The sequence below is a fragment of the Scyliorhinus canicula genome, chromosome 6 (assembly GCF_902713615.1).
Source record: "Scyliorhinus canicula chromosome 6, sScyCan1.1, whole genome shotgun sequence".
Lineage (NCBI taxonomy): Eukaryota > Metazoa > Chordata > Chondrichthyes > Carcharhiniformes > Scyliorhinidae > Scyliorhinus > Scyliorhinus canicula.
In genome coordinates, this window is record NC_052151.1 from 35,406,088 (window position 1) to 35,420,709 (window position 14,622).

Here is a 14,622-nt window from a genome sequence, read left to right on the forward strand (position 1 = left end):
TTATCCCTCTGGGATTTTGCGCTCTTTGGGGCGGTCCTTAATCTTGGACCCAATAATTCAGCAGGCTTCGATCACTGCCTTCGATTTTGGCCAATAAAGGGGCGGGTGCCTTGGTGGCTGGGCGGGTCCTTAGTGGTCATTGACCTTGGCGGTTGGGCTCACTGAGTAAAGGGAGTAGCGCTGATCAGTCTTTATCCGTATCGGTTTCTTGAGTGCAGTCCTATTATTCTGGGGAAATGGGCCATTAGAATGCAAACGATCAGGGGTTTCGATCAGGTCTAACTATCTGCTTTTCAAATACACAGAAGCTTTGTATCTGTCTGAGTCCTGGGTTGGCCATAATTCACATGGTCCTTTGCAGGTGACGATCTCAGATGGCTGCACCCCGAACAGGCGCCGGAATGTGGCGACTAGGGGCTTTTCACAGTAACATCATTTGAAGCCTACTTGTAACAATAAGCAATTTTCATTTCATTTCATTGCTTTATCTACTCCTGCTCCTACCTCTTTCTCTACTCCAGCTCCTTCTCTTACTCTGCTCCTATCTCTTTATCTACTCTGCTTCTATCACTTTATCTACTCTGCTCCTATCTCTTTATCTACTCTGCTTCTATCACTTTAACTACTCTGCTTCTATATCTTTATCTACTCTGCTCCTATCTCTTTATCTACTCTGCTTCTATCACTTTATCTACTCTGCTTCTATCACTTTATCTACTCTGCTTCTATATCTTTATCTACTCTGCTTCTATCACTTTATCTACTCTGCTCCTATATATTTATCTACTCCTGATCCTGTCTCTTTATCTACCCCTGCTCCTATATCTTTATCTACTCCTGATCCTGTCTCTTTATCTACCCCTGCTCCTATATCTTTATCTACTCCTGATCCTGTCTCTTTATCTACCCCTGCTCCTATATCTTTATCTACTCCTGATCCTGTCTCTTTATCTACCCCTGCTCCTATATCTTTATCTACTCCTGATCCTGTCTCTTTATCTACCCCTGCTCCTATATCTTTATCTACTCCTGATCCTGTCTCTTTATCTACCCCTGCTCCTATATCTTTATCTACTCCTGATCCTGTCTCTTTATCTACCCCTGCTCCTATATCTTTATCTACTCCTGATCCTGTCTCTTTATCTACCCCTGCTCCTATATCTTTATCTACTCCTGATCCTGTCTCTTTGTCTACCCCTGCTCCTATATCTTTATCTACTCTGCTCCTTTCGCTTTATCTGCTTTGCTCCTATCTCTTAATCTACTCTGCCCCTCGCTCCTTATGTACGTCTGCTCCTATCTCTTTAGCTACTCTGCTCCTATCTCTTTATTCTACTCCAGCTCCTTTCTCCTGATCTACTCTGTTCCTATCTCTTTATCTGCTCCTGCTCCTAGCTGTTTATCTATTCTGCTCCTATCTCTTAATCTACTCTGCTCCTATCTCTTTTTCTACTCCTGATGCTGTCTCTTTATCTTCTCTGCTCCTATTTTATTTGTGTTTTTATGTACACCTCTCTGCCTCACTTTACTCCTTTAAGACATTTCTAAAAATCAACCACCTTGACTCAAGTTTTGGCCATCTGCCACAATACGTTATGTGCAAGGACAAGAGGGAATGTGAAGAAGAGCTTTTTGATGCAGGGAGTAGTAATGACCTGCAACCTGCCGCTGACCTGGCTGGCGGAATGATTTCATAGGGACTGTGGATGGGCACTTGACATAAGTAAACTTGCATGGCTATCGAGTTACTGGCTGGATTGCTCTACAGAGAATTGGCATGCATTTGATGGGCTGAATGGTCCCATTAAGTGCTGTTATGACTCTATAGAATCCTGCAGTACAGAAGAGGCCCTTCAGCCCATCAAACCTGCACTAACAAAAACAATCTACTCTAATCCCACTTTCAGCACTTGGCCCATAGCCTTGAATGTTACGACATTTCAAGTGCTGACCCAAGCACTTTTTAAAGATGGTGAGATTTCCTGCCTCAACTACCCTCCCAGGCAGTGCTTTCTAGATTCCCACCACCCTCTGGGTGAAAAATGCTTTCCTCAAATCCCCTCTAAACCTCCTGCTGTTAACCTTAAAATTATGCCCAGGTTATTGACCCTTCAACTGAGGGGAACAGTGCTTTCTATCTACCATGTCAATGCCCTCATAATCTTATACACGTCAATCATGGCCCCTCTGAGCCTTCTCTGCTCCAAAGAACACAATCAAAGCCTGTCTTCATAGCTAAAATGCTCCACCTCAGGCAGCATCCTGGTGAATCTCCTCTCCACTCTCTCTAGTGCAATCACATCCTTGCTATAGTGCGGTTATCAAAACTGAACACTACTCTAGTTCTACCTCACGAAAGTCCTGTATTGTCATCTATGGGTGATAAAAATTGTGTTAGTATGTGCCTAGGATATTTTATTACATTTTAAATCATAAAAAAAAAATCTTTATTGTCACAAGTAGGCTTACATTAACACTGCAGTTAAGTTACCATGAAAATCCTCTCATCGCCACATTCGGGTACACAGAGAGGGAATTCAGAATGTCCAAATGACCTAACAGCACGTCTTTCGGGACTTGTGGGAGGAAACCACAGCACCCGGAGGAAACCCATGCAGACAGGGAGAATGTGCAGACTCCCCACAGACAGTGAGCCAAGCCGGGAATCGAACCTGGGACCATGGCGCTGTGAAGCAACAGTGCTAACTGCTGTGCCACCATACCGCCCATAAAAAATTGTTCATGGGATGTAGGCATCAACTTCAACCGAGTGTCTTCCTGGGTTATTTAAGGACAATATGGACCTGGAGTCACCTGTAGACCAGAGCAGGTAAGAATTGCAGTGAACCAGGTTGCATTTTGTGACAATCATGAAACTTTTAAATTCTGGCTTTTATTGGATGGAAATTTTACCATCCGGGATTGAGACCCTAGTCCCCTTTGACCTGTGGATTACTTGTCCAGCGACAATCCCACTCCACCACCCTAGCAATGCAGAGACCCAGACTAATGTTTTTTTTTATAAATGGTTTTTATTGAGTTTTTGAACAAAGTATATTTACAGTTATTAACACAGAATAAAATATATATATATATAGAAAATTAGAAAAAAAACTGGTAGGATATTGTGCACTAGCTCGACAACAGCAACTCTGTACAGTTAGCAATATTATTTTTAACACATAAGTAGGCACCTGTTTGTGGGGGGGGGGGGACTCTGGGGAGGTACATATACATTTGGGTGCCGGAGAAACTATGACATTAGTTCAGACTAATGTTTTGTCCTCGGTTTGAATCCCATGGCAGATGGTTACATTTGAATTCAATACAAAATCTGGAATTAAAATTTTAATGATGACCGTGAAACAGTGGCGTGCAGAGGGGGGGGCCGACGGTGCGCTGGCCCCGGGCATCGATTGGATGGGGGCAGCAGCGTGAAGAGAACGGAGCGCGCACCGCGGTCGGCCAGAGCGCGCCTGCGCACCGCGGTTGGCCAGAGCGCGCTTGCGCACCCCGGGCGGCCGGAGCGCGCCTGCGCACCGCGGTCAGCCAGAGCGCGCCTGCGCACCGCGGTCGGCCGGAGCGCGCCTGCGCACCGCGGTCGCCGCTGGTGAAGAGGCAGCTTTGCACTCGGCGGCAGGAGCGTGAACAGAAAGGGCGCGAATTCTTCTCCCGAATCAACGGCAATCAATGCCACCATGGGTGAGTTTTATTTATTCTTTATCTTTATCTTTTGATCCATTTTTAAACTCTTCTCTGCACCCTCTCTATAGCTGTCAACTTACTAAACTGTCGTGCCCAGAATTTGACATTTGGGCCAGGGGCACCCATATGGGACAGAACCAGTATTTTATGAAGATTCATCATGGCCTCTTAACTTTTGCCCTCTTACCCTTTATACTTAAAGCCCAGGGTCCTATAAATGGGAGATTCTCAGAGACAGGGGCAGCACGGTAGCATGGTGGTTAGCATAAATGCTTCACAGCTCCAGGGTCCCAGGTTCACTTCCCGGCTGGGTCACTGTCTATGCGGAGTCTGCACGTCCTCCCCGTGTTTGCGTGGGTTTCCTCCGGGTGCACCGGTTTCCTCCCACAGTCCAAAGATGTGCGGGTTAGGTGGATTGGCCATGCTAAATTGCCGGTAGTGTCCTAAAAAAGTAAGGTGGTGGTGGTGGGTGGGTGGGGGGTTGTTGGGTTACGGGTATAGGGTGGATACGTGGGTTTGAGTAGGGTGATCATTGCTCGGCACAACATCGAGGGCCGAAGGGCCTGTTCTGTGCTGTACTGTTCTATGTTCTACTTGACTGCAAGCTGCTGGAGCTCGGATCTTGAACAGAGCTTTATATCTGGATTTGGGGACCCTTTATGCACTGGCATAGTGCACAAACAGGCCCCACATGACCAGGGTTTTGTGAAGAAGGGATCTGGAAATGTGTCGACTGTGAAAATTATATTTGTGGAAATTGGGTGAAGTAATGCCGGTGTTTGATGAGACTTGGTGCTAAAGCTTTAGAGAAATGAAGATGGAATTTGATTTGAAGAAGTTCAACGTTTTGAAGGATATTGTGGCTGAAATGAATGCGATACGTGCTGAATGGGCTGACTGAGAAATGTGTGAGATATGTCTTTGTATCTGCTATGTGTAATTTATCGGTCATATTATTGCAATTTTCCTGTTAATTCATGTTTAATTTACGTTGATTTTGGTGTGATTGCTAATATAAAAGTGAAGTCTTGTATATTGGTCTTAGTTGGGTTGTTTGTAGTTTGTTTCCACAAGGGTCATAACAGTATTTCCATGACGTTGCTGCTCTTATCCTTCTCCATGGGGGTTGCAGAGGAGGGAGGCACAACTTTCGAGACATAACATCTCACCCATTGCTGCAAAGCAAAATGACTGAAGAAGAGAACAATATCCCTAGAATCCCAGCGCTAAGGGGAAATTGACTAACTCTTACAGCGCAATTTAACCTCAAGCAGCCGTCCTATACCTTAGAGATGACCTAGAGACAGCTTGGGGCCTGTCGTGAAGGTGAGTGAGTGCCTTTAAATTTGCTTACCTTTCACCGGGAGCAGGGTTTGAGGGAATATCAGGTAAGCTCTTCGTTTCCTTTTCTTCTTCTTGTTTTTTTTTAAATCTAGAGGTGATGTCAGGGAAGGCAGTACAATGCTCTTCCTGCAGAATGTTTGAGGTGAGGGACGCCGTCAGTGTCCCTGCTGATTTCATCTGTGGGAAGTGCACCCAACTCCAGCTCCTCAAAAACCGTGTTAGGGACCTGGAGCTTGAGCTGGATGAACTTCGGATCATTCGGGAGGCAGAGGGGGTCATAGATAGGAGCTTCAGGGAAGTAGTTACACCAAAGACTGGAGATAGATGGGTAACTGTAAGAGGGACTGGGAAGAAGCAGTCAGTGCAGGGACCCCCTGCGGTCGTTCCCCTGAGTAACAAGTATACCGTTTTGGATACTTGTGGGGGGGACGACTTACCAGGGGTAAGCCATGGGGTACGGGCCTCTGGCACGGAGTCTATCCCTGTTGCTCAGAAGGGAAGGGGGGAAAGGAGTAGAACATTAGTAATTGGGGACTCAATAGTCAGGGGCACAGATAGGAGATTTTGTGGGAGCGAGAGAGACTCACGTTTGGTATGTTGCCTCCCAGGTGCAAGGGTACGTGATGTCTCGGATCGTGTTTTCCGGGTCCTTAAGGGGGAGGGGGAGCAGCCCCAAGTCGTAGTCCACATTGGCACTAACGACGTAGGTAGGAAAGGGGACAAGGATGTCAGGCAGTCCTTTAGGGAGCTAGGATGGAAGCTCAGAGCGAGAACAAACAGAGTGTTATCTCTGGGTTGTTGCCCGTGCCACGTGATAGTGAGATGAGGAATAGGGAGAGAGAGCAATTAAACACGTGGCTACAGGGATGGTGCAGGCGGGAGGGATTCAGATTTCTGGATAACTGGGGCTCTTTCTGGGGAAGGTGGGACCTCTATAGACAGGATGGTCTACATCTGAACCTGAGGGGCACCAATATCCTGGGGGGGAGATTTGTTAGTGCTCTTTGGGGGGGTTTAAACTAATTCAGCAGGGGCATGGGAACCTGGATTGTAGTTTTGGGGTACGGGAGATTGAGAGTATAGAGGTCAGGAGCACAGATTTGACTTCGCAGGAGGGTGCCAGTGTTCAGGTAGGTGGTTTGAAGTGTGTCTACTTCAATGCCAGGAGTATACGAAATAAGGTAGGGGAACTGGCAGCATGGGTTGGTACCTGGGACTTCGATGTTGTGGCCATTTCAGAGACATGGATAGAGCAGGGACAGGAATGGTTGTTGCAGGTTCCGGGGTTTAGGTGTTTTAGTAAGGTCAGAGAAGGGGGCAAAAGAGGGGGAGGTGTGGTGCTGCTTGTCAAGGACAGTATTACAGTGGCGGAAAGGATGCTAGATGGGAACTCTTCTTCCGAGGTAATATGGGCTGAGGTTAGAAACAGGAAAGGAGAGGTCACCCTGTTGGGAGTTTTCTATAGGCCACCTAATAGTTCTAGGGATGTAGAGGAAAGGATGGCGAAGATGATTCTGGAAAAGAGCGAAAGTAACAGGGTAGTTGTTATGGGAGACTTTAACTTTCCAAATATTGACTGGAAAAGATATAGTTCGAGTACATTAGATGGGTCGTTCTTTGTACAATGTGTGCAGGAGGGTTTCCTGACACAATATGTTGACAGGCCAACAAGAGGCGAGGCCACATTGGATTTGGTTTTGGGTAATGAACCAGGCCAGGTGTTAGATCTGGAGGTAGGTGAGCACTTTGGAAACAGTGACCACAATTCGGTGACCTTTACGTTAGTGATGGAAAGGGATAAGTATACCCCGCAGGGCAAGAGTTATAGCTGGGGGAAGGGCAATTATGATGCCATTAGACATGACTTAGGATGTGTAGGTTGGAGAAGTAGGCTGCAAGGGTTGGGCACACTGGATATGTAGAGCTTGTTCAAGGAACAGCTATTGCATGTTCTTGATAAGTACGTACCAGTCAGGCAGGGAGGAAGGGGTCGAGCGAGGGAACCGTGGTTTACCAAAGAAGTGGAATCTCTTGTTAAGAGGAAGAAGGAGGCCTATGTGAAGATGAGGCGTGAAGTTTCAGTTGGGGCGCTTGATAGTTACAAGGAAGCGAGGAAGGATCTAAAGAGAGAGCTAAGACGAGCAAGGAGGGGACATGAGAAGTCTTTGGCAGGTAGGATCAAGGAAAACCCAAAAGCTTTCTATAGGTATGTCAGGAATAAAAGAATGACTAGGGTAAGAGTAGGGCCAGTCGAGGACAGTGGTGGGAAGTTGTGGGTGGAGGCTGAGGAGATAAGCGAGATACTAAATGAATACTTTTCGTCAGTATTCACTCAGAAAAAAGATAATATTGTGGAGGAGAATGCTGAGACCCAGGCTATTAGAATAGATGGCATTGAGGTGCGTAGGGAAGAAGTGTTGGCAATTCTGGACAAGGTGAAAATAGATAAGTCCCCGGGGCCTGATGGGATTTATCCTAGGATTCTCTGGGAAGCTAGGGAAGAGATTGCTGAGCCTTTGGCTTTGATTTTTAGGTCATCATTGGCTACAGGAATAGTGCTAGAGGACTGGAGGATAGCAAATGTGGTCCCTTTGTTCAAGAAGGGGAGTAGAGATAACCCCGGTAACTATAGGCCGGTGAGCCTAACGTCTGTGGTGGGTAAGGTCTTGGAGAGGATTATAAAAGATACGATTTATAATCATCTAGATAGGAATAATATGATTAGGGATAGTCAGCATGGTTTTGTGAAGGGTAGGTCATGCCTCACAAACCTTATCGAGTTCTTTGAGAAGGTGACTGAACAGGTAGACGAGGGTAGAGCAGTTGATGTGGTGTATATGGATTTCAGTAAAGCGTTTGATAAGGTTCCCCACGGTCGGCTATTGCAGAAAATACGGAGGCTGGGGATTGAGGGTGATTTAGAGATGTGGATCAGAAATTGGCTAGTTGAAAGAAGACAGAGAGTGGTAGTTGATGGGAAATGTTCAGAATGGAGTTCAGTTACGAGTGGCGTACCACAAGGATCTGTTCTGGGGCCGTTGCTGTTTGTCATTTTTATAAATGACCTAGAGGAGGGCGCAGAAGGATGGGTGAGTAAATTTGCAGACGACACTAAAGTCGGTGGAGTTGTAGACAGTGTGGAAGGATGTTGCAGGTTACAGAGGGACATAGACAAGCTGCAGAGCTGGGCTGAGAGGTGGCAAATGGAGTTTAATGTGGAGAAGTGTGAGGTGATTCACTTTGGAAAGAATAACAGGAATGCGGAATATTTGGCTAATGGTAAAATTCTTGGTAGTGTGGATGAGCAGAGGGATCTCGGTGTCCATGTACATAGATCCCTGAAAGTTGCCACCCAGGTTGATAGGGTTGTGAAGAAGGCCTATGGTGTGTTGGCCTTTATTGGTAGAGGGATTGAGTTCCGGAGCCATGAGGTCGTGTTGCAGTTGTACAAAGCTCTAGTACGGCCGCATTTGGAGTATTGCGCACAGTTCTGGTCGCCTCATTATAGGAAGGACGTGGAAGCTTTGGAACGGGTGCAGAGGAGATTTACCAGGATGTTGCCTGGTATGGAGGGAAAATCTTATGAGGAAAGGCTGATGGACTTGATGTTGTTTTCGTTAGAGAGAAGAAGGTTAAGAGGTGACTTAATAGAGGCGTACAAAATGATCAGAGGGTTAGATAGGGTGGACAGCGAGAGCCTTCTCCTGCGGATGGAGGTGGCTAGCACGAGGGGACATAGCCTTAAATTGAGGGGTAATAGATATAGGACAGAGGTCAGAGGTGGGTTTTTTACGCAAAGAGTGGTGAGGTCGTGGAATGCCCTACCTGCAACAGTAGTGAACTTGCCAACATTGAGGGCATTTAAAAGTTTATTGGATAAGCATATGGATGATAAGGGCATAGTGTAGGTTAGATGGCCTTTAGTTTTTTTTCCATGTCGGTGCAACATCGAGGGCCGAAGGGCCTGTACTGCGCTGTATCGTTCTATGTTCTAAAGGTAAAGAGGTCAGTGAATAGCTCTAGAACGGGTGCAACTACGTTCTCTATAGGTTTTTTGGTGATATTTAATGAAATATTTACGTGGGGCTTTGGGGCATACAATCAAGATTTGCCCCGGGCATCACAAGACCTCTGCACACCACTGCCGTGAAACCATTGTTGATTGTCGTAAAAACCCATCATGTTCACTAATGTCCTTCAGGGAAGGAAATCGACCAACTTTACACGGTCTGGTCTACACGTGACTCCAGATCCACACAGTGATGCGGTTGACTCTTAAGTACCCACCACTGAAATGGCCTAGTAAGCCACTCAGTTCAAGGGCAACTAGGGATGGCAGCGAGCAACACCCGCATCCCAAGAATGCATTAAATAAAATATGATTTAATTTGTTCTGTCACCCTGCTCTGCATTTCTCCTTCAGCTTCCACTCGCCCCCTTGTTTGTGGCTGCTCTGACCCGCCATCCTGCCCTAACCTGGCCCTCACCTTTACACAATGCGCTGTAAAGTAATACAGACCAAGAAGAGCAGCAGCAGTCGCTGAGCCTATCTAGCCAGCCAGCTCCAGAGCTCTATTCATCCTTTCTATCTAGCCACCCACCCCCAGCCAGAGCTCTATCCAGCCCCTTTATTGGATGGAAAGGGCTGGTTTAGCACAGGGCTAAATTGCTGGCTCTGAAAGCAGGCCAGCAGCACGGTTCAATTCCCATACCAGCCTCCCCGAACAGGCGCCGGAATGTGGCGACTAGGGGCTTTTCACAGTAACTTCATTTGAAGCCTACTTGTGACAATAAGCAATTTTCATCCATCCTTTCTACCCAGCCAGCCAGAGCTCGATCCATCCTTTCTATTCAACCAGCTCGACCCAGCCAAGCAGCCATGCCCAGCCAGCCAGCCAAATCCACCCTAGCCAGCCAGCGTTGCCTATCCAGCCAGCAAACCCTATCCAGTCAAGCCAGCCCTATGAGCCCTATGCAGCCAGCCAGCTGGCCCTATGCAGCGAGCCAGCCCTATCCAGCCAGTCTGCCCTAGTCAGTCCTATCCAGCCAGCCAGCCCTATCCCTTCTATCTATCCAGCCAGCCCTATCCAGCCAGTCCTATCCAGACAGTCAGCTGCAGCCAGCCAAGTCTATATCACCAGCAAGTTCCAGCTAGCCAGTCCTATCCAACCAGCCAGCCCTATCCTGCCTATCCAGCCAGCCAGCTTCAGCCATTAGCCTATCCATCCCATCTAAGAGGGAAAATCGACCATGGATATCTAAGGAAATAAGGGAGAGTATCAAATTGAAGGAAAAAGCATATAAAGCGGCAAAGATTGCTGGGAGATTAGAGGACTGGGAAATCTTTAGGGGGCAACAGAAAGCTACTAAAAAAGCCATAAAGAAGAGTAAGATAGAGTATGAGAGTAAACTTGCTCAGAATATAAAAACAGACAGTAAAAGTTTTTACAAATATATAAGACAACAAAGAGTGGCTAAGGTAAATATTGGTCCTTTAGAGGATGAGAAGGGAGTTTTAATAATGGGAAATGAGGAAATGGCTGAGGAACTGAACAGGTTTTTTGGGTCTGTCTTCACAGTGGAAGACACAAATAACATGCCAGCGACTGATAGAAATGAGGCTATGACAGGTGAGGACCTTGAGAGGATTGTTATCACTAAGGAGGGAGTGATGGGCAAGCTAATGGGGCTAAAGGTAGAAGAGTCTCCTGGCCCTGATGGAATGCATCCCAGAGTGCTAAAAGAGATGGCTAGGGAAGTTGCAGATGCACTAGTGATAATTTACCGAAATTCACTAGACTCTGGGGTGGTCCCGGTGGATTGGAAATGAGCAAACGTGACGCCACTGTTTAAAAAAGGAGGTAGGCAGAAAGCAGGAAATTATAGGCCAGTGAGCTTAACTTCGGTAGTAGGGAAGATGCTGGAATCTATCATCAAGGAAGAAATTGCGAGGCATCTGGATAGAAATTGTCCCATTGGGCAGACGCAGCATGGGTTCGTAAAGGGCAGGTCATGCCTAAATAATTTAGTGGAATTTTTTGAGGACATTACCAGTGTAGTAGATAACGGGGAGCCGATGGATGTGGTATATCTGGATTTCCAGAAAGCCTTTCACAAGGTGCCACACAAAAGGTTGCTGCATAAGATAAAGATGCATGGCATTAAGGGTAAAATAGTAGCATGGATAGAGGATTGGTTAATTAATAGAAAGCAAAGAGTTGGGATAAATGGGTGTTTCTCTGGTTGGCAATCAGTAGCTAGTGGTGTCCCTCGGGATCCGTGTTGGGCCCACAATTGTTCACAATTTACATAGATGATTTGGAGTTGGGGACCAAGGGCACTGTGTCCAAGTTTGCAGATGACACTAAGATGAGTGGTAAAGCGAAAAGTGCAGAGGATACTGGAAGTCTGCAGAGGGATTTGGATAGGTTAAGTGAATGGGCTAGGGTCTGGCAGATGGAATACAATGTTGACAAATGTGAGGTTATCCATTTTGGTAGGAATAACAGCAAACGAGATTATTATTTAAACGATAAAATATTAAAGCATGCCGCTGTTCAGAGAGACTTGGGTGCGCTAGTGCATGAGTCACAGAAGGTTGGTTTACAAGTGCAACAGGTGATTAAGAAGGCAAATGGAATTTTGTCCTTCATTGCTAGAGGGATGGAGTTTAAGACTAGGGAGGTTATGTTGCAATTGTATAAGGTGTTAGTGCGGCCACACCTGGAGTATTGTGTTCAGTTTTGGTCTCCTTACTTGAGAAAGGACGTACTGGCGCTGGAGGGTGTGCAGAGGAGATTCACTAGGTTAATCCCAGAGCTGAAGGGGTTGGATTATGAGGAGAGGTTGAGTAGACTGGGACTGTACTCGTTGGAATTTAGAAGGATGAGGGGGGATCTTATGGAAACATTTAAAATTATGAAGGGAATAGATAGGATAGATGCGGGCAGGTTGTTTCCACTGGCGGGTGACAGCAGAACTAGGGGACATAGCCTCAAAATAAGGGGAAGTAGATTTAGGACTGAGTTTAGGAGGAACTTCTTCACCCAAAGGGTTGTGAATCTATGGAATTCCTTGCCCAGTGAAGCAGTTGAGGCTCCTTCATTACATGTTTTTAAGGTAAAGATAGATAGTTTTTTGAAGAATAAAGGGATTAAGGGTTATGGTGTTCGTGCCGGAAAGTGGAGCTGAGTCCACAAAAGATCAGCCATGATCTAATTGAATGGCGGAGCAGGCTCGAGGGGCCAGATGGCCTACTCCTGCTCCTAGTTCTTATGTTTTTATGTTCTTATCTATCCAGCCAACTAGCCAGCCGAGCCTATCCAGCCTGCCCCAATCAGCGGAGTCTAGATTTAGCTTTATTGTCACATGCAACTAGGTTAGTTATTGTTCTAGGTTATTGTTCTGCATACAGTCCAGGCAGATTGTTCTGTACATGGGGCAGCACAGTTGCACAGTGGTTACCACTGTTGCTTCACAGCTCCAGGGTCCCAGGTTCGATTCCCCGCTGGGTCAATGTCTGTGTGGAGTCTGCACGTTCTCCCCCTGTGTGCGTGGGTTTCCTCTGGGTGCTCCGGTTTCCTCCCACAGTCCAAAGATGTACAGGTTAGGTGGATTGGCCATGATAAATTGTCCTTAGTCTCCGAAAAGGTTAGGTGGGATTATTGGGATACGGGGTGGATGTGTGGGCTTCAGTAGGGTGCTCTTTCCAAGGGCCGGTGGAGACTGGATGGGCCAAATGGCCTCCTTCTGCACTGTAAATTCTATGATTCTATGAAAAACATAGGGCATACGTTAAATACACAATGTAAATACATAGATACATAGTGGAAAAGATGCGTGAAGAGAAATCAGTTCAGTCATAAGAGGATCATTTAGGAATATGGTAACAGTGGGGAAGAAGCTGTTTTTGAATCTGTTCATGCCTGATCTGAGACTTTTGTACCTCCTGCCACATGGAAGAAGTTGGAAGAGTGAATAAGCCGGGTGGGAAGGGTCTTTGATTATGCTGCCCGCTTTCCCAAGGCAGCGGAAGGTGTAGATGGAGTCAATGGATGGGAGGCAGGTTTGTGTGATGGACTGGGCGGTGTTCACGACTCTCTGTAGTTTTTTTCAATCTTGGGCTGAGCAGTTGCCATACCGGGCTGAGCAGTTGCATTACCGGGCTGGGCAGTTGCCATACCGGGCTGGGCAGTTGCCATACCGGGTTGAGCAGTTGCCATACCGGGCTGAGCAGTAGCCATACCGGGCTGAGCAGTTGCCATACCGGGCTGAGCAGTTGCCATACCGGGCTGAGCAGTTGCCATACCGGGCTGAGCAGTTGCCATACCGGGCTGAGCAGTTGCCATACGGGGCTGAGCAGTTGCCATACCGGGCTGAGCAGTTGCCATACCGGGCTGGGCAGTCGCCATACCGGGCTGAGCAGTCGCCATACGGGGCTGAGCAGTCGCCATACCGGGCTGAGCAGTCGCCATACCGGGCTGAGCAGTCGCCATACCGGGCTGAGAAGTCGCCATACCGGGCTGAGCAGTTGCCATACCGGGCTGAGCAGTTGCCATGCCGGGCTGAGCAGTTGCCATGCCGGGCTGAGCAGTTGCCATACCGGGCTGAGCAGTTGCCATACCGGGCTGAGCAGTTGCCATACCGGGCTGAGCAGTTGCCATACCGGGCTGGGCAGTTGCCATACCGGGCTGAGCAGTTGCCATACCGGGCTGAGCAGTAGCCATACCGGGCTGAGCAGTTGCCATGCCGGGCTGAGCAGTTGCCATGCCGGGCTGAGCAGTAGCCATACCGGGCTGAGCAGTTGCCATGACGGGCTGAGCAGTTGCCATGCCGGGCTGAGCAGTAGCCATACCGGGCTGAGCAGTTGCCATACCGGGTGAGCAGTCGCCAGTCAGCGCGGCTGGAATCGCGGTTGCGCAATAATAGAGACCCAGCCAATGGCGAGCGGGGGGCGGGCGGAGCTGGATGTCAGCCGCCCTTCAACTCTCCGCATGGACCAATCAGCGTCCGCGCCCAGCGGGCCGTGACTAGCCAATGGGGTGTGAGGGAGGAGGCGGGACATCCGGCGAGCGCCCCGCCCCTCGGCTCCCCCGTTGATCTGGCGGCGGGGCCGGGCGAGCGCTGCTGCAGTGCAGCTGTTAGAGAGAGAGAGAGAGAGGGGGTGGGGCTGTGAGTGACAGCAGCGCCGGCTTTATAAACACACGGCCGCTCGCTGCCGCGCCGGGGTGAGCAGTGATGTGCCGGGCAGCCCGGAGGATGAGGCACAGAGGGAGCGGGGGCCATGGAGACGGCAACATGGACACCGGCAGTGTGCAGGCCTGCAGCCTCCTCCAGACCTGCTGCTGCCAATAGCCCCGGCAGCCCAGCCTGAGTCCCGGGAGCCTGACCGCCCCCCAGCAGCCCAGCCTGAGCCCCCCGGCCCCCCTCACACACACTCCGGAGACACCCAGCCCTGACCCCCCCCCCCCCCCCCCCCCCCAGCAGCCCACCCTGACCCCCCCCCCCCCCAGCAGCCCAGCCTGATCCCCCCCCCCCCCAGCAGCCCAGCCTGATCCCCCCCCCCCCCCCCTA